This window comes from Aquarana catesbeiana, linkage group LG05 (genome assembly GCF_042186555.1).
Source record: "Aquarana catesbeiana isolate 2022-GZ linkage group LG05, ASM4218655v1, whole genome shotgun sequence".
In the NCBI taxonomy this organism is placed as follows: domain Eukaryota; kingdom Metazoa; phylum Chordata; class Amphibia; order Anura; family Ranidae; genus Aquarana; species Aquarana catesbeiana.
The window spans coordinates 55,230,717-55,249,072 of NC_133328.1; the positions used below are offsets into that span (position 1 = coordinate 55,230,717).

Sequence of the window (18,356 nt, forward strand, 5' to 3'; positions counted from 1 at the left end):
CAAAATCAGTCTCACGTCTGCACAGAAACCAATCAGCTTCCAGCTTAATTGAACAAGCTGAGGTTAGAATCTGATTGGTTTCTCTGCAGAAGTAAGTCTGATTTTGCACTTTTCAGCTTTAGTAAATAAACTCCACTGGTAGCGAAAGCAGGCACAGCATACATGGCGGAGGATGTTGCCCTGCCATCACAGTAAACTGCATTAGGTGCAATTCACTGGCAGGTTCAACAGGTATTTGTGAGACTTTGCTAAAGGGGTTAAAAGAAAACCAAGCACAATACACTAATGCCCCGTACACACAATGGGATTTTCCAATGGAAAATGGGTGATAGGACCTTGTTGTCGGGAATTCTGACCGTGTGTAGGCTCCATCACACATTTTCCATAGGAATTTCCGTCACACAAAATTTGAGATCTGGTTCTCAAATTTTCCGACAACAAAATCCGTTGTCGGAAATTCCGATCGTGTGTACACAATTCCAATGCACAAAGTTCCACACATGCTCGGAATCAAGCAGAAGAGCCGCACTGGCTATTGAACTTTTTTTTTTTTCAGTGTTGTACGTCACCGCGTTCTTGACGTTAGGAATTTTCGACATTTGTGTGACCGTGTGTATGCAAGACAAGTGTGAGCCAACATCGGACGGAAAAAAAATCCTGTGGATTTTGTTGTCGGAAAATCCTATTGTGTGTACAGGGCATTACAGTTAAGTGCTGCAGTACATATTTTTAATGGGAAGTCACAGATCTACTTTAAGCCTAAAGATGCATATTACACTGGGGTAAAAGCACACCTCGCTTAAAACTTTTTCCGCAAAGCTATGTACCAGTTCAATCAGTTCCTTTACTTTGTAATGCACTAAAGCAAGGCTCTCCAAACTTTCTAAACGAAGGTCCAGTTTACTGTCCTTTAGGTGGGCCGGACTGTGGCCAGTGGTAGTAGAAAATGCCCCAACATCAGTGGGAATAAACAATGTCTCAGGCTTGGTGGTCAGTGGTAGTAAAAAGAATTATATAGCACCCGTGGTTAGTAGGAGGAGGAAAAGTGCCCCATCATTGGTATTAGTGGCAGGAATAGTGTCCCATTGTTGGTTTCAGAGGGAAGAATAGAATCCCATAGTTGGTGAAGTGGAAGGAATAGTGTCCCATCATTGGTGTTAGAGGGAGGAATAGTTGGAATAGTTCCCCATCCTAGGTGAATTGGAAGGAATAGTGCCCCACTGTTGATAACAGTGGGAGGAATAGTACCTTGTATCAGTGGGAGGAATAGTGCCCCAAGGGCCGTATCTGGCCCACTAACACACCCACTGCAGGCCACTTACTGTTTCCAACAAAGAAAGTTTGGTGTACTCCACTAAACGTTCCCATAGCAAACAAGCCTGCCTTAGTTTCAATCTTAATGGCGGTACATCAAGGAGAGAGAAAGAAGTGACCCACCACAGGATTCAGGAAGCCAGCAACAAGCTCAACAGGATCTGATCTTCTTTAGTTTCCTTGGATTTTAACTCAAAGTGTAAAAAACACAAAATGCCTTAAACTAAGTTCTGAGCAACATGGCCGGAGACATTTGATTAGAAGATGCTTAAGCCCCGGTTCACACAGGGGCGGCACGACTTGCAGGTCGCCTCACCGAGGCGACCTGCACACGACTGCCACGGCGACTTGCAAAACGACTTCTGTATAGAAGTCTATGCAAGTCGCCCCCAAAGTAGTACAGGAACCTTTTTCTAAGTCGGAGCGACTTGTGTCGCTCCTATTAGAACGGTTCCATTGTACAGAACGGGAGGCGACTTGTCAGGCGGCTAGGTCGCCTGACAAGTCGCCCCTGTGTGAACCGGCACTTAGTGGCAGGAACTGATGAGAATGGTCTATCAATATGGTTGTAACTTTTCCAACAGGTTTTCAGGACAAACTTGCCACAAATCTGAATGATGTCTTGTTACACCTAAAGAAACTGCAGACCCCCTAACCTTACCCCAAACTCAATCAAGACACCTAACCGTTAGGGATAGTATACATAGGCATTAGACCAAGAAGCAAGTCAAAAACAGCATGCTTTCAGGTGCTTTTAAGGGAAAACAAGATGTTTTTATCATGTTTACCTCAATTTGCATTTCCATTGACTATTATAATGCAGAATTTCTCAACATGTGGCAACACAAATGGTACTTCCTATGAGTTCAGGGGGGGGGGGGGGGGGGGTTACTATCCAATTCAGAACATTTGTCTGAAAGGGTAAAAAAATTCTAAATCTTATACAAAACCATATATTTGTTATTTTCACTACAAAATGTCTGGAAAGCACAGACACGTGTTCAAATATAATTGGTAATCCACATCAGGGAGTGTCTGTATTAAATAAACACACACTACGGAGTACCTATTAAATATTTGATGGTTATAAAACAAGGGTTCTAAAGCAGAATTAAACTTGATCTGAGCACCACAAACCAAAAATGATATTTAATTCATTTTTAATATTCAATGCAAACTCCCCCATCCATCCATGTCTCCATGCTTTCTTTTGCTAAGAAATCACTTTGAAAAACATCCCCCTAGCATTTCTGGACTGTGGCCATCAAGATTAGGGGCAGATGATTAATGTAGCATTTACTTCCTGGAATCCATCTGTTCCTAGATCAGGCATGCAGACAGGACGGTGTGCTTAGCTGAGAAAACCCCTCCTCCCCTCCCTAAAATGTATGGCATAATTTTGGCATAGGCCAGAAAACAGGAAGTAACTGAAAAGTTTAAAACAAGTAAATATATTCAACTTTCTGATCTATTTACTAATGTTAGCAGCATAAAGATTATAAATAGTCAGTCAATGTTGATTGAGAGAGTGAAGTTCTGCTTTAAAGAATAGGTTCACATTTCATAGCATGTTACATTCGTATCCAGGATTTAACAGTAGGCTGGGGATCTTCTCCCTGCACCCCCTGTCACAAAAAACAAAACAAAAAAAAACAACGTGGCTGTCCGGGGCTCCGCCCACCCAGCCAGGTCATTCATTCAAAGATTTCTGCGAACTTTGCCTTTGCCGGCTTGTAGTTCTCAATGAACTACCAGGGCATTCATGAGAGCTCTAGTTAGTTCATTAATGCTTCCTGTCATTCAGTAATCATCTGCCAAAACGAGCTACAGGCAGACAGCTACGCTGTCTGCAGGATTGCGAGAGCAATGCTTTACAGCAGGCGGCTCAAACTGGCGGTCCTCCAGCTGTTGCGGAACTTCAAGTCCCATCATGCCTCTGCCTGACGAAGTCATGTTTGTAACGGTCAGCCTTCCAATGCCTCATGGGACTTGTAATATCAAAACAGCTGGAGGGCCGCCAGTTTGAGACCCCTGCTTTAAAAGATCCCAATAAAAGATAAAATAAATGCATTTCTGTGTGATTCAGACCGCATGCAAAACGCACTCCATTTGCGATCTGCAGCGGGTGTCAATGGAAAGTTAATGACAACCCAAACACAGATCGCAAACACAGTGCGTTTGCCTGCACCTGCCCACACTGGATCGCATGGCACTCTTGTACCATGCAAACTGGTTACAGTGCATATTTTTTTAAAAAGTGCATTCACTACTTGGTGCAGTGTGGTGTGATTTTAGCCCTTTCAAAATGAATGCGCTGAAATCACCCCGCACAGAACTGCATGTGAATCGCACGGGAACACACAGCGAGTTCCTGTGCAATTCATTTGCGGGCATGGTGTGAACCGGCCCTTGGACCCCTTTCACACTGGGGCGCTTTGCAGGCACTACAGTGCTGAAAATAGCACCTGCAAAGCGCCCTGAAAGAGCCGCTGCTGTGTCTCCAATGTGAAAGCCCCGAGGGCTTTCACACTGGAGCGATGCGCTGGCAGGACGGTAAAAAAAGTCCTGCTAGCAGCATCTTTGGAGCGGTGAAGGGGCGGTGTACCGCTCCTGCCCATTGAAATCAATGGGGCAGCACGGCTATACCGCCGGCAGCGGGTTAAAACCGCCCCCGCTATCGGCCGAATACCGCTGCTAAAATGACAGTAAAGCGGTGCTAAAAGTAGCGCCATTTTACCGCCGACGCGCCCCAGTGTGAAAGGGGCCTTACAGAGAATGTGGTTTCCGTTTGGATAATTTCTTTTCATATTCAATTTTGGAATGAATGTAAACAAAATTTTGTAGTACTTTCGAATTACATTTGTCTAGTCATCAAATGTACAAATAGTTTTCGTACGAATGTTCGTATAAGCGACCGTTTGAAAATTGACTAGTGTACAGCCAGCTTTTATAGACACACCCAAATCAAGTCATCTGAAATTTAGAAATAAAACTTGCAAGCTGGCGTCCATTGTGTGGACGCAGTGAGGGTTGTTACCTTACAAGGCGCTCTATTTTTTTGATTGTTTTATTTAAGTGTTACAAAATGACACAAAAGTGTTATGCATCGCCTCATTTTTGCTGCTTTCTCAGTGATGCACCGCAACCAACCTCATCACAGCCTTGTAATGTTAAGGACTTATTCACAGCTATGCAGGTTGCAGTTTACATATTCCAGGTGCATTTTGCAATACACGTTTTCGATCCGTTGAAGTCTATGAAGCCAACAACTAGAAAAAAGTCCCTGGCCCCTTTTCCTTAACCACCGCACCGATATACGTATAACTTTGAAGAGGAATATCGTTGTTATGGCAGCAGCTAGCTTTCAGATAAAAGTGGTCTCTGCAGCAGATTCGCCGCGAGGTCTCTTTTATCGGTTGCGGGAGAGGGGCCTCCCCCTCCCACCACGCTCTGGTGCCCTCCACTGCTTACCGGAGCCATCGGCAGTGGCGGAGGCGATCGGATGTTCCTCCTTCCTTTGCATGGAGATAAGTGAGTGGAATATGGCCCCCATTCGTCTCCATACCATTGCAGGGCGGAAGCGAGGTCAAAACGTCACTTCCGCCCATAGGTTCCGCCAATAGGCCATTTTTTTTTAAATAATTTCTTTAAATGCCATTTTTTTTTTTTAATTGCATTTTAGTGTAAATATGAGATCTGAGGTCTTTTTGACCCCAGATTTCACATTTAAGAGGTCCTGTCATGCTTTTTTTCTATTACAAGGGACGTTCACATTCCTTGTAACAGGAATAAAAGTGGCAGAATTTTTTTTTTTAAAGAACAGTGTAAAAATAAATAAATGGTAAAATAAATAAGAAAAAATAAATACAAATTTTAAAACGCGCCCCATCCTGCCAAGTTCGCGTGCAGAAGCGAACGTATACTTCAGTAGCACCCGCATATGAAAATGGTGTTCAAACCACACATGTGAGGTATCGCCGCAATCGGTAGAGCGAGAACAGTAATTCTAGCCCTAGACCTCCTCTGTAACTCAAAACATGCAACCTGTAGAATTTTTTAAACGTCACCTATGGAGATTTTTAAGGGTAAAGGTTTGTCGAGCGGGCGCAATTTTGAAGCGTGACATGTTGGGTATCAATTTACTCGGCGTAACATTATCTTTCACAATATAAAAAAAAAATTGGGCTAACTTTACTGTTGTCTTATTTTTTAATTCAAAAAAGTGTATTTTTTAAAAAAAATGTGCGCTTGTAAGACCGCTGCGCAAATACAGTGTGACAGAAAGTATTGCAACGACCGCCAATTTATTCTTTAGGATGTTAGAAAAAAATATATAATGTTTGGGGTTTCTAAGTAATTTCCTAGCAAAAAAAACTGTTTTTAACTTGTAAACAAATCTCAAAAAGAGGCTCAGTCCTTAAGTGGTTAAAATGCACAGATGTGAACTACATCCATAAGAAAACCACGTAAAATGGACTGTAGTGCGTTTCTGCAAAACTGAAAACGCACTAATAAAATGCATAGGTGTGAACAAGAGCACACACAAAACAATAGTTTTCTATGCAGTCTTGCGTTGATCAGTACAGCTCAATCTAGAGAATGGGAATTTTCCCTTATTTAGCAAGGCCCAGTGCAGTGCAAGAAAAGCGCAGTAGTCCACAGTAACCAACCATAAACGTATCTTTCACTCACAAAACCTTCCTAAACTGAAATCTCTTCTGTAGGCTACTGCGCTCTGACCATCTTCGCTATGCTGTACTTTGCTTTATTGAATAAACGATCAGAGATTTTCAGTCAGAAGCCACCTCACACAGAAGCAATTCGAAAAAGCCCGACTCCCCAGACTGAGAGTAAAACAGCTGGTATTTGGAAGATGATAGGTGTTAAGCGTGACAAAGGTGGGTCTATATAGTAATTACAGAAGCCTGTGCGGTAAAATTGTTGGAGATGGAGGATACATTAGCTTTGATGGATTCTGCCTGCAGTAATTTGTCAGAAATGGTTCTCAAGTGTTCCACAGAAGTGAATGATGCACTCATTTGAGGACATGGCAGGAAATGCCCTTCTACCAATTCAAAAGGTGGGGGTGGGGGGGTTGATGATCCACTAATTCAAAAGGCTGTGGGCGTTGCTAGGCCATAACTTTAATGCATTAGGCTCTTAAGATGAACCAATAAATTACACAAATACCTAAATACTGCAGCACCGCTGTTTACATTTAATGGAGACACGGCTAAAATGCGCACCGAGGTTGAATGATTTGCCCTTCCTTTGAATTAAATAAATTATAGATTAATCTGTCAATAACAAAAAAAAAAAAAAAAAAAAGACAAAAAGGGAAAAACTATAAACCCCAGAATTACACGAAACTAGTCAAGTGTAAGGTCATATAGTTTATAAAGAATTATCATATTCATGTTATTCATGTTTAGAGGATTTCACGCGTTGTTTTCTGAAGAGAGACAGAACACGAGAACTGCGAATATATATCAGTCAGTCCATAAACATTTCTGGGCTTATTAATGACCACATCTGGCTATGGACGGAGAGGAAGAGATTCAGGGTGATTAGTAGGAACCATTTCCTTTCCACTGGAAGACTATCATCAGACAGAAGACAGCATTTCCACTAGTGGGCGATTCTTCAAACAAACAACTTTTCATAGGGTTGTAACCAGCGGAAAAACATTGGCGCGCATAATATAAATACGCATGTAACTGAGACGGAATACATCATTTTTTTTGTCATGGTGAACTGGATGCAGTCGTTTTGTGGCTCCCATTCCTTGCAGAGTATTATGCATGCCAAAAAGAAAAAAAATTTGGCGGCCGAAAATGGTTTTCTGCATTTTGCAGATAGAGAAAAAGGTGCCGATAATGGCACCGGAAATGCAGGTTTTGCCGCAATTTTACTGTGCTTATGGTGTGTTTTTCATAGGTCACGTGACTCAAAAACTGCACCAAAAACATAACACAGGTGCGTTAGTGATGTGTTTTCAATGCGTTTCAAAGAAGAGGTGCGTTTTGTTAACTGACCAAAAATGCAGCAAGCAAGATTTTTTAACACCACAACAGAAGCGCAAGGGACCAGTGTGAAGACATACAAATAATTTAAAGGGATGCATTTTTCTTGAGCTTTTCTTGCGCTAAAGGTGCTGATAATAGCCGTGAATACATTCATATTCATTTAAATTAATGAAATTAATTAACCGCTTGGCGACTGCCGCACACAGATGTACGTTAGCAGAATGGCACAGGCAGGCAAATGGGCGTACAGGTACGTCCCTTTAAATTTGCCGCCTTTTGTGCCCAGGGACCCCGGGAACTCGATGTTCTCCGGCAGTCCACGATCGCGGTGTGGAGAGGTAGAACGGGGAGATGTAAACAAGGTATTTCCCCATTCTGCCTTGTGTAATGACAGATCTACTACTCCCTGTGATCGGGAGCAGTGATCGCTGTCATGTCCAAGGTAGCCCCCCCCACAGTTAGAATAACTCCCTAGGACACACTTAACCCCTTCATCACCCCCTAGTGGATAACCCCTTCCCTGCCAGTTTAATTTACACAGTAATCAGTGCATTTTTATAGCACTAATCGCTGTATAAATGACAATGGTCACAAAAATGTGTCAAAAGTGTCCGCCATAATGTCGCAGTCACAATAAAAATCGCAGATCGCCGCCATTACTAATAAGAAAAAAAAATAATTAAAAAAAATGCCATAAAACTATCCCCTATTTTGTAGACGCTATAACTTTTGTGCAAACCAATCAATATACGCTTATTGTGATTTGTTTTACCAAAAATATGTAGAAGAATATGTATCGGCCTAAACTGAGGAAAAACATTTTTTTATATATATTTTTGGGGAATATTTATTATAGCAAAAAGTAAAAACTTTGGCTTTTTTTCAAAATTGTCGCTCTTTTGTTTATAGTGCAAAAAATTTTTTTTTTAAAATCGCAGAGGTGATCAAATATCACCAAAAGAAAGCTCTATTTATGGGAAAAAAGGACGTCAATTTTGTTTGGGTACAGCGTCGCACGACCGAACAATTGTCAGTTAAAGCGACGCAGTGCCGTATCGCAGAAAATGGCCCAGCCAAATCTTCCGGGGCTGAAGTGGTTAAAGAGGTTGTAAACCTCCAAAATAAAAAAAACTCAACAACCCTCAAAAACCTGCAAGACAAAGGCATAATGTGTTAGCATGCATCGCATACTAGCTCATTATGAAATACTTACCTTAGAACAATGCCCTGGATCAGCGCAGCTGATAGGGCCGAAATGTTTCCCGGAGTTACTGCCAGGTTCGCGGGCTCCGACGATATGATTCGCCGGAGCCGCAATTACGTAACTGCCGCGCATGAGCACGGGAGCCGCCGGTCATGGCACGGGCCCTGAGGAAACAGCACAAGCAGTCTATGTCTTCAGTGCGCAAGCGCCAATGACGTCGGCGGCAGCGTATACAGTAAATATCTCCTGCGCAAGTTTAGGAGATATTTACAGTACCTACAGGCAAGCCTTCTTATAGGCTTACCTGTAGGTACAATTAAAGAGGAAGACTTTACTTCCTCTTTAAAAAGTTGAATATAATACAATTATAAATAAAAATATATATATATATTTTTTTTTAAAACTGCCATTTTCGGTTTCGGCCAGGCGCATCCTGAATTTTCAGTTTCGGCACCATAACTACCATTCGGTGCACCTCTAAAAATTTGCGAGGTAACTTACACCGACCCAAAAAAGTAAAAACTAACTTACCCTAAGGGATTCTTTGACATTGGCGGCATTGCATACTGCTCTCTAAAAAGCAATCCATGGTGGTCTGGTTCTGATAAGACGGTATAGCAATGAATGACAGAGGCAATCCTGACACTTCTTGAACATCTGTTTTTCCCCCCCCCAATCCCAAGGGGGATTTTGTAGGTAAAAGGAAAATACTGCACCACAACCATGAGTCAAGCTTGGCTTGGGGTTGAGGTGCGCTTCCATTGAACTCAAGGAGCGACTTTGACAGGCAGTGTTGCCAGTCAAAAACTCTACAGCTCTAGTTAAAAATGCCACAGCCATGGAACAAAGCATCATGGCTGCAGCATGTGTACAGCCCTGTTATGCCCTGTACACGATAGGATTTTCCGATGGAAAATGTGTGATAGGACCTTGTTGTCGGAAATTCCGACCGTGTGTAGGCTCCATCACACATTTTCCATAGGAATTTCCGATACACAAAAAGTTTGAGAGCAGGCTATAAAGTTTTCCGACAACAAAACTCGTTGTCGGAAATTCCAATCGTGTGTACACAAATCCGACACACAAAGTGCCACGCATGCTCAGAATAAATTAAGAGACACAAGCTATTAGCTACTGCCCCGTTTATAGTCCCGACGTACGCGTTTTACGTCACCGCATTCAGAACTATCGTATTTTCTGACAACTTTGTGTGACCGTGTGTATGCAAGACAAGTTTGAGCCAACATCCGTCGGAAAAAATCCATGGATTTTGTTGTCGGAATGTCCGATCAATGTCCAACCGTGTGTACAGAGCATTAGGCTGTAACGTTTGAGTAGGGGAGGCGGTAAAACCACAGCCATGCTGCTTGTTTTACCACCTTCCCCCCAGCTAACCATGTGAATCAGCCCTTAGGGCCTGGTCATGTGTTGTACCAACGTATGGTATGCACATTGCAGTGCCATTCATAAATGGCACCCCACCGCACACCTACCCTAAACAAAAATGGCAACGACACCAATTTTAAACTAGCTTTTAAAGAAAGGTGCACACAGAAGGGGCTTTGCACAGAACATTTTTTTCCCAGCACACTTACCAGCTTACAGGGAGACACACTGTATGCCTTCAGTGTCTTTAACCCCTTACCGCTGCTGTCTCCCAGCCCGTTAAGAGGTTCTAAATGCCGGGAGCCGGAGGCAGGCATTCCGATCAGGTGACCGCTGTGATTGGCTGTCACATGATTGGAAGGCTCCCGAGCATGCAATGGGAGCTTTCTGGTACCCAGCAGTTACCATGCTGGGAGTGCATGGTAACGTGTTTACATAGGGCTGCATATATGCGGTCACTTGCCATTAAAGCCCACCCAACTAGAGGCCGCATATATGCGTACAGCCGGCAGGCAGTGCTTAAGGAGGTATGGGCTGCCTCCAGGTATACCTTCCCTCAAAGTCTGGAGCTTTCCATGCTCCAAAATGAAGACTCTCAAACTAAAATTCGGCAGGCCATAGATAATGCATTTTTTTTTCCTTCTACCACAGGAATCCCTCCCACAGCGCTATTGTGTTGTGCCTGTGGGGAGCCTTAAGAACACAATGGTTAGGTTTGCTGGCTGTAGCCGGCAGCAATAATCGTTCAGGAAAAACCCGGCAGGCTGGTTGTACACCAACCAGCTGACTTGTGTACAACCAGGATGTCAACAGATAGATCGAAACTCACCTGGCCCCTGTTGAACTGGCTGAATTTCAATCCATGTATGGCCAGTTTTAGAACCGCACTATGCAGAAGGACCTAGACAAGGCAGTGCAGCTTTCAGCTTTATTGTGCACCTCAGTTTCTAACTAAAATTGGTAGGCAGTTGATTTTTTTAATTTTTTCCTTTCTTGACTAATTCGCCGATTAGTTAATAAAAATGACCTAAATAAAGAAAGAAATAGCCGATTAGTGTGCTGGAAAATACATTAGGTTTTGTTTGTTCCAACGCACCTGTAAAACACAACTGCAGGACAGCTGAACGCACTGTGCTGCAATATAAAAAATGCAGCATGCACAATTTTAATTCTGTGGTGGTGCATTCAACAACCCATTTAAATGAACACCACTGTAAGACAGACCATAGATGATGCCATTTTCTTTCAGGCAAAAGTCAGTGTTGATGGAAGAATCCCTTCCGCAGAGTTATTGTATTTTCCTGGCAGGGGGGCACCTTCCCTGCCAGGAGAACACAGTCATTTTTTTACTAGCGGCGGTATCTGCTGGAAATAATCGCATGTAAAAAGTCAACATGCTGGTTGTTCCTGACGATTGATGGATTGACTTGGGTACAATCAGCCTGCCCATAGATGGTTGGAATTTTCGCTGGCCCCTGCTGAACCAGCCGAGATTGGAATCATCTATGGCTGGCTTTAAACTTACTCAAAGCCTTATTCCAGCCAGTTTGATCTGTTAATTATAGTTTCCAGTTTCTGTGACACCCATACAAGAAAAGGGGGGGGGGGGGGAGTCATCAGGGCAGAAAGGCACAAACAACTAAAAATTATAGTCAGAAGTTCCACCCCTTCCCTCTCCATCAAAAAACATATTTGTCCCTTTGTCGTTGTCCCAGTTGGTCAGATTTCATATTTTGTCTCACCTCTTTATTGTGTCTGGGCAACAGAAAAATCAGCAGAATTATCGTCAACGGGGACACAAGACAGTGATAAAAATCTAACAGGGGTTATACACCCCTCACCACTCCAAATATGAAAACAAATTGTCTTTAGTTATACTTTAAAGCAGTGGTCTCCAAACTTTGGCCCTTTGCTTGCCTTTATCTGCCCATTGGGGCACTATGCCCATCCACTGACCCTAATGATGGGACACCATTCCTCCCACAGACAGACACCAATGATGGGGCACCACTCCTCCCATAGACACCAACGATCAAGCATCATTCTTACCTTGAATACCAACAATGGGGCACCATTCCTCCCACTGATACCAACAATAGGGCACTATTCTTTCACCTTAAACCAACGATGGGGCACTGTTTACTCTCACCAATACCAGGTGGTTTTCTAATCCCACTGGCTCAGGGGACTTGGGCTCTACAAATGAATTTTTCTGGCCACTGTCATAAAAAGATTGAACATATGAACAATCTTTCTTTTATAAAATGATCAACCCAAAAGCAGCCTCCTCATTCAAATGCTTTCTTAGCTTTATGAAAAGTCAAGGCCAGACACTTCTTCAATTACGTAGAAGGGAAAAAATAAATACAACTGCCCAAGACAGGTCTTCCCCTCATTTTGTAGATATATCCTCTCAGTTCCTTTTGCGTATCTGGACAGGAAGTGAAGGGAAATCTCCCCAATGGAACCAAGGCAGAAAAAAAAAAAAATCGCCTCATGGGTTTAAACTTTTCTATTCTTCACCCAAAACTACTTCTAGCAATTGTTAACAGGAATGGGCTACTAAAAATCTCCTGTGTAGCTGTAGCCTAATGACGTGCCAGCTAGTCAGGAAGAGATTTAAATCACCCCTGTAGCTCTAGTCTAAGTGGTTAAGTAAACTTTTCCTAAAAGAAAGGAAGGTTGTCTCACATGAACTTTTGGCTTCAATACTTTCACTAACCCAGAACAAATATGCAGATAAGGAAGGTCAGAGTAAAGTGAGAAGACCTTATCTGCATATTTGTTATGAATTAGTCAAAGTACTGAAGCTTACATGCTCCACTTGCAAATAATGACTTTTTTAAGCCAATTTTCAGGCAAATGTGGCCCCCACACCCCTTCCACCTATTCACAATTATTTTTCCCAACCCCCCTTTTTTGTTCTTACACAAGTCTGCAATCTGTGTCCCTCTCTAGCACTTCAGTCTGTGCCCACGCTGACTGCTCAATGTGACATTTCCTTCAAGGTCTAATGCTTCTGGGGTCTCTCGCCAGCGTCTTCTACCCGGCTTCTTCTGGGTGCCGAGCAGTGTTCATTTTCACTGGCTGGTACAGAAAGATGTAATTCCTGTGCACGTAAGGGAGTACAGTCATTCCAATACACAGGCGCTGTTACGGAATGTAAGATAAACTGCCCTTGCACAGCTTAGTGTACAGTGGGGCAAAAAAGTATTTAGTCAGCCACCAATTGTGCAAGTTCTCCCACTTAAAAAGATGAGAGAGGCCTGTAATTGTCATCATAGGTATACCTCAAGTATGAGAGACAAAATGTGGAAACAAATCCAGATAATCACATTGTCTGATTTGGAAAGAATTTATTTGCAAATTATGGTGGAAAATAAGTATTTGGTCACCTACAAACAAGCAAGATTTCTGGCTCTCACAGACCTGTTTCTTCTTCTGAGGCTCCTCTGTCCTCCACTCATTACCTGTATTAATGGCACCTGTTTGAACTTGTTATCAGTATAAAAGACACCTGTCCACAACCTCAATCAGTCACACTCCAAACTCCACTATGGTGAAGACCAAAGAGCTGTCAAAGGACATCAGAAACAAAATTGTAGACCTGCACCAGGCTGGGAAGACTGAATCTGCAATAGGCAAGCAGCTTGGTGTGAAGAAATCAACTGTTGGAGCAATAATTAGAAAATGGAAGACATACAAAACCACTGATAATCTCCCTCGATCTGGGGCTCCACGCAAGATCTCACCCCGTGAGGTCAAAATGATCACAAGAACGGTGAGCAAAAATCCCAGAACCACACGGGGGGACCTAGTGAATGACCTGCAGAGAGCTGGGACCAACATAACAAAGGCTACCATCAGTAACACTACGCCGCCAGACGTGTCCCCCTGCTTAAGAAAGTACATGTCCCGTCTGAGGTTTGCTAGAGAGCATTTGGATAATCCAGAAGAGGATTGGGAGAATGCCATATGGTCAGATGAAACCAAAGTAGAACTGTTTGGCAGAAGCACAACTCGTGTTTGGAGGAGAGAGAATGCTGAGTTGCAACCAAAGAACACCATACCTAGTGTGAAGCATGGGGGTGGCAACATCATGCTTTGGGGCTGTTTCTCTGCAAAGGGAACAGGACGACTGATCGGTGTACATAAAAGAATGAATGGGGCCATGTATCGTGAGATTTTGAATGCAAACCTCCTCCCATCAGCAAGGGCATTGAAGATGAAACGTGGCTGGGTCTTTCAGCATGACAATGGTCCCAAACACACTGCCCGGGCAACGAAGAAGTGGCTTCGTAAGAAGCATTTCAAGGTCCTGGAGTGACCTAGCCAGTCTCCAGATCTCAACCCCATAGAAAACCTTTGGAGGGAGTTGAAAGTCCGTGTTGCCCAGCGACAGCCCCAAAACATCACTGCTCTAGAGGAGATCTGCATGGAGGAATGGGCCAACATACCAGCAACAGTGTGTGACAACCTTGTGAAGACTTACAGAAAACGTTTGACCTCTGTCATTTCCAACAAAGGATATATAACAAAGTACAGGGGGTCCCCGGGTTACAAACAAGTTAGGGACTGTAGGTTTGTTCTTAAGTTGAATCTGTTTGTAAGTCAGAACAGGTACATTTTTTTAAGTGTAGCTCCAGCCAAAAAAAACTATTTTTAAGCTTTTTGGATAGCATAGGGAAGGGTTATTACCCCTGTAACATTTGTTTTGCTGTGTGTGCCCCTGTTCAGAAGATTTCACCTCACTTTCTGTCCCAATGACAATTGGATTTTGAAAAATTTGGGTTGTTGTGGAAACAAGCCTTGGTGATAAAGCATCAGTAGAGGTACCCTTTTCTCATAATAACTCTTACAGAAGTGAATTTCCTCTCCTAGGGGTAGATTTCCTCTCACTTCCTGTTGTCTCCCTTCGTTTGTAAGTAGGAGTCGTTTGTAAGTCGGATGTTTGTAACTAGGGGACCCCCTGTATTAAGATGAACTTTTGATATTGACAAAATACTTATTTTCCACCATAATTTGCAAATAAATTCTTTCAAAAATCAGACAATATGATTGTCTGGATTTGTTTCCACATTTTGTCTCTCATAGTTGAGGTATACCTATGATGACAATTACAGGCCTCTCTCATCTTTTTAAGTGGGAGAACTTGCACAATTGGTGGCTGACTAAATACTTTTTTGCCCCACTGTAGATTCCAAAGAAGACAGCAAGCAGACCGCTTGCTTGCAGTTTTTGAAAGCAGGGCCTTAGTTCTGCAGGGTGAGGTTATTATGGCACTGCAGGTCTGGAGCCTGGGAGGAACAGCCAATAGGAAGTGTGCATATCACCCAGACAAGTGCATAGACACCCAAAGAAGGATCCTCCTACTCTGCACTCTAGAAGACAGGAAACTTGGGGCTAGGCGATAAGAGACCACAAATTAAGGTAAATATTTGAATTTTAGGTGAAAAAAATTGCTTCAATAATTAGCTGGGGGGTTAGGGGTAACCCCAGCCAGAATGGGGATCCAAATCATAACTAAACTCAGCAAAACTTGTCAAAGTCCTTCAAGGTCTGATGCTTGCAAAGACTCACAGGCATCTTCTACCTGGCTTCTTCTGGGTGCCAGGCAGCGTCCATCTTCACTGGTCAGCGCGGAGCGACAGCTTGTGCCTGCACAAGAGTGCAGTTATCCCAGCACACAGGTGCTGTGCCAGAACATAAACTGAACTGCCCTTTGCGCAGCTTAGTGTACTTTGCAAAGAAGACTGCGAGAAGGCAGGGAGCCTGTTTGCTGTTTTTGAAAGCAGGACTTTAGTTTCGCTTTAAACAAAATTTCATGCAAGATCTCAAGATCTGCCTTTTAAGCCCCCCCCCCCCCCCCCCACCACCACCACCACCACCAATTTTGTTGAAATGTGACATAAACATAAAAAAAAAAAAGATAGTATAATTACATTTTCTCCAGCTTCTGCAGTGCCAATGAGATTCCAAGTAATGCCTAGTACACATGGTGAGAAAATCGTACTAACAATACAACTTTTGGAGCAATCACCCAATAATCTGATTGTTAGTACACAGCTTTTAAGAGCCGATCACGACAATTCATGTGAAATTATCTGAAGGGACAAGAACGAAAATTTTTGTCATACAATACCAGAACAAATGATTTTCGTTTAATAAGCACAGTATTTCTCCATAAAAAAAAAACAAAAAACGAGTGGCCAAGGCGGAAGAATTCATTACGATACAATACATTAAATCATTACTGTTTTTTTCAGTATGAGACTAGCATGCAAAAACAAACTAAAAAAAAAAAAATAGGATGATCATTCGTCCAGTATTTTCATTGTGTGTACCAGGCTTAACAGTGAGTGTGCCAAATTTCATGAGAAGATGCTTCTGTATGGTTCAGGAAGCGAAATTTAGACTATTGTACATTTCCCAAATCTTGCCAGAAGGAGGACATCATCCCTGCTCAGGCATTACAGGTGAAAGGCAGGAGAAATACAAGTATACCATCTGACTTTTTACCCCATTACAGGTGTTTTTTATGTTTAACAGTACAAACGGCAACTGCCCCAACCTATAACTGGCCTTAACAGCAAGGCGCACATGGATAGGCAACGCATGTCAAAAAAAAATAAAGAAAAAATTCTCACCTCAACTTACCAACCAGCCTGCAACAAACTAAATTGTCCTGTCTAACAGCTCACGTTAAAAGCAGGGGTTTAGATTGCACACATTGGCAAATGCATGCATAAGCTGCAGAGGCCGCGACAAGGCACCCCAGTATTATCTGCAGTCCTAACTCTAAAATATATTGAGAGCAACCATAGTAGGAGCATACATGTATATAATAATGGATAGATTGAGGGCAGGTATGCCTGGAGGGAGCCCACTCATCCCTAAAAGGCACAGGGGTGCACTGGACACCCAGCAAATATTACAATGGCAGTGAAGGTGTCCAGTGCGCCCCCCTTACCAATTAACCAACAGTACAGCTGTGGTCAAATGTTTTGAAAATGACACAAATATACATTTTCACAAAGTCTGCTGCCTCAGTTTTTATGATGGAAATTTGAATATACTCCAAAATGTTATCAAGAATGATCAGATGAATTGCAATTAATTGCAAAGTCCTTCTTTGCCATGAAAATGAACTTAATCCCATAAAAAAATATTTCCACTGCATTTGTGAAGAAGGCTTCAGGATGCCCAAGAAAGTCCAGCAAGTGCCAGAACCGTCTCCTACAGTTGATTCAGCTGCGGGATCGGGGCACCACCAGAGCAGAACTTGCTAAGGAATGGCAGCAGGCAGGTGTGAGTGCATCTGCATGCATAGTGAGGCGAAGACTTTTGGAGGATGGCCTGGTGTCAAGAAGGGCAGCAAAGAATCAATTTCTCTCCAGGAAAAACATCAGGGACAGACTGATATTCTGCAAAAGGTACAGGGATTGGACTGCTCAGGACTGGGGTAAAGTCATTTTCTTTAATGAATCCTCTTTATGATTGTTTGGGGCATCCGGAAAACACCTTGTCCGGAGAAGAAAATGTGAGCGCTACCATCAGTCCTGTGTCATGCCAACAGTAAAGCATCCTGAGACCATTCATGTGTGGGGTTGCTTCTCAGCCAATTTTGCCTAAGAACACAGCTGTGAATAAAGAATGATACAAAAACATCCTCCGAGAGCAACTTCTTCCAACCATCCAAGAACAGTTTGGTGACGAACAATGTCTTTTGCAGCATGATGGAGCACCTTGCCATAAAGCAAAAGTGATAACTAAGTGGCTTGGAGAACAAAACATCGATATTTGGGGTCCATGGCCAGGAAACTCCCCAGAGCTTAATCCCATTGAGAGCTTGTGGTCCATCCTCAAAAAGTGGGTGATTAAAAAAATAAATCCCCCCCACGAATTCCGACAAACTCCAAGCATTGATTATTCAAGAATGGGCTGCCATCAGTCAGGATGTGGCCCAGAAATTGGTTGACAGCATGCCAGGGCGAATTGCAGAGGTCTAGAAAAAGAAGGAACGGTCAACACTGCAAATATTGACTCTTTGTATAAACTTAATGTAATTGTCAATAAAAGCCTTTGACACTTATGAAATGCTTGTAATTATACTTCAGTATACCATAGTAACATCTGACAAAAAGATCTAAAAACACTGAAGCAGCAGACTTTGTGAAAATTAATATTCGTGTCATTCTCAAAACTTTTGGCCACGACTGTACAAACGGCAACCGCCCCAACCTTTAACTGTCCTTAACAGCAAGGAGCACTTGGTAGGGCGACCCATGTCAAACAACAACAAAGAAAAAATCCCAGCTCAACTTACCAACCAGCCTGCAACAATCCGAATTGTCTTCTCTAATGCCCTGCACACACGGTCGGATTTTCCGATGGAAAATGTCCGATCGGAGCGTGTTGTCGGAAAT

At 42.9% G+C, this 18,356-nt stretch overlaps 1 protein-coding gene across 1 annotated transcript in view; it reads right to left on the reverse strand.

Annotated features, from left to right (window-relative positions):
• DNAJC1 (DnaJ heat shock protein family (Hsp40) member C1) overlaps positions 1–18,356 on the reverse strand; it is a 230,608-nt gene that overhangs the window by 182,424 nt on the left and 29,828 nt on the right. The gene's annotated exons all lie outside the window — the stretch shown is intronic.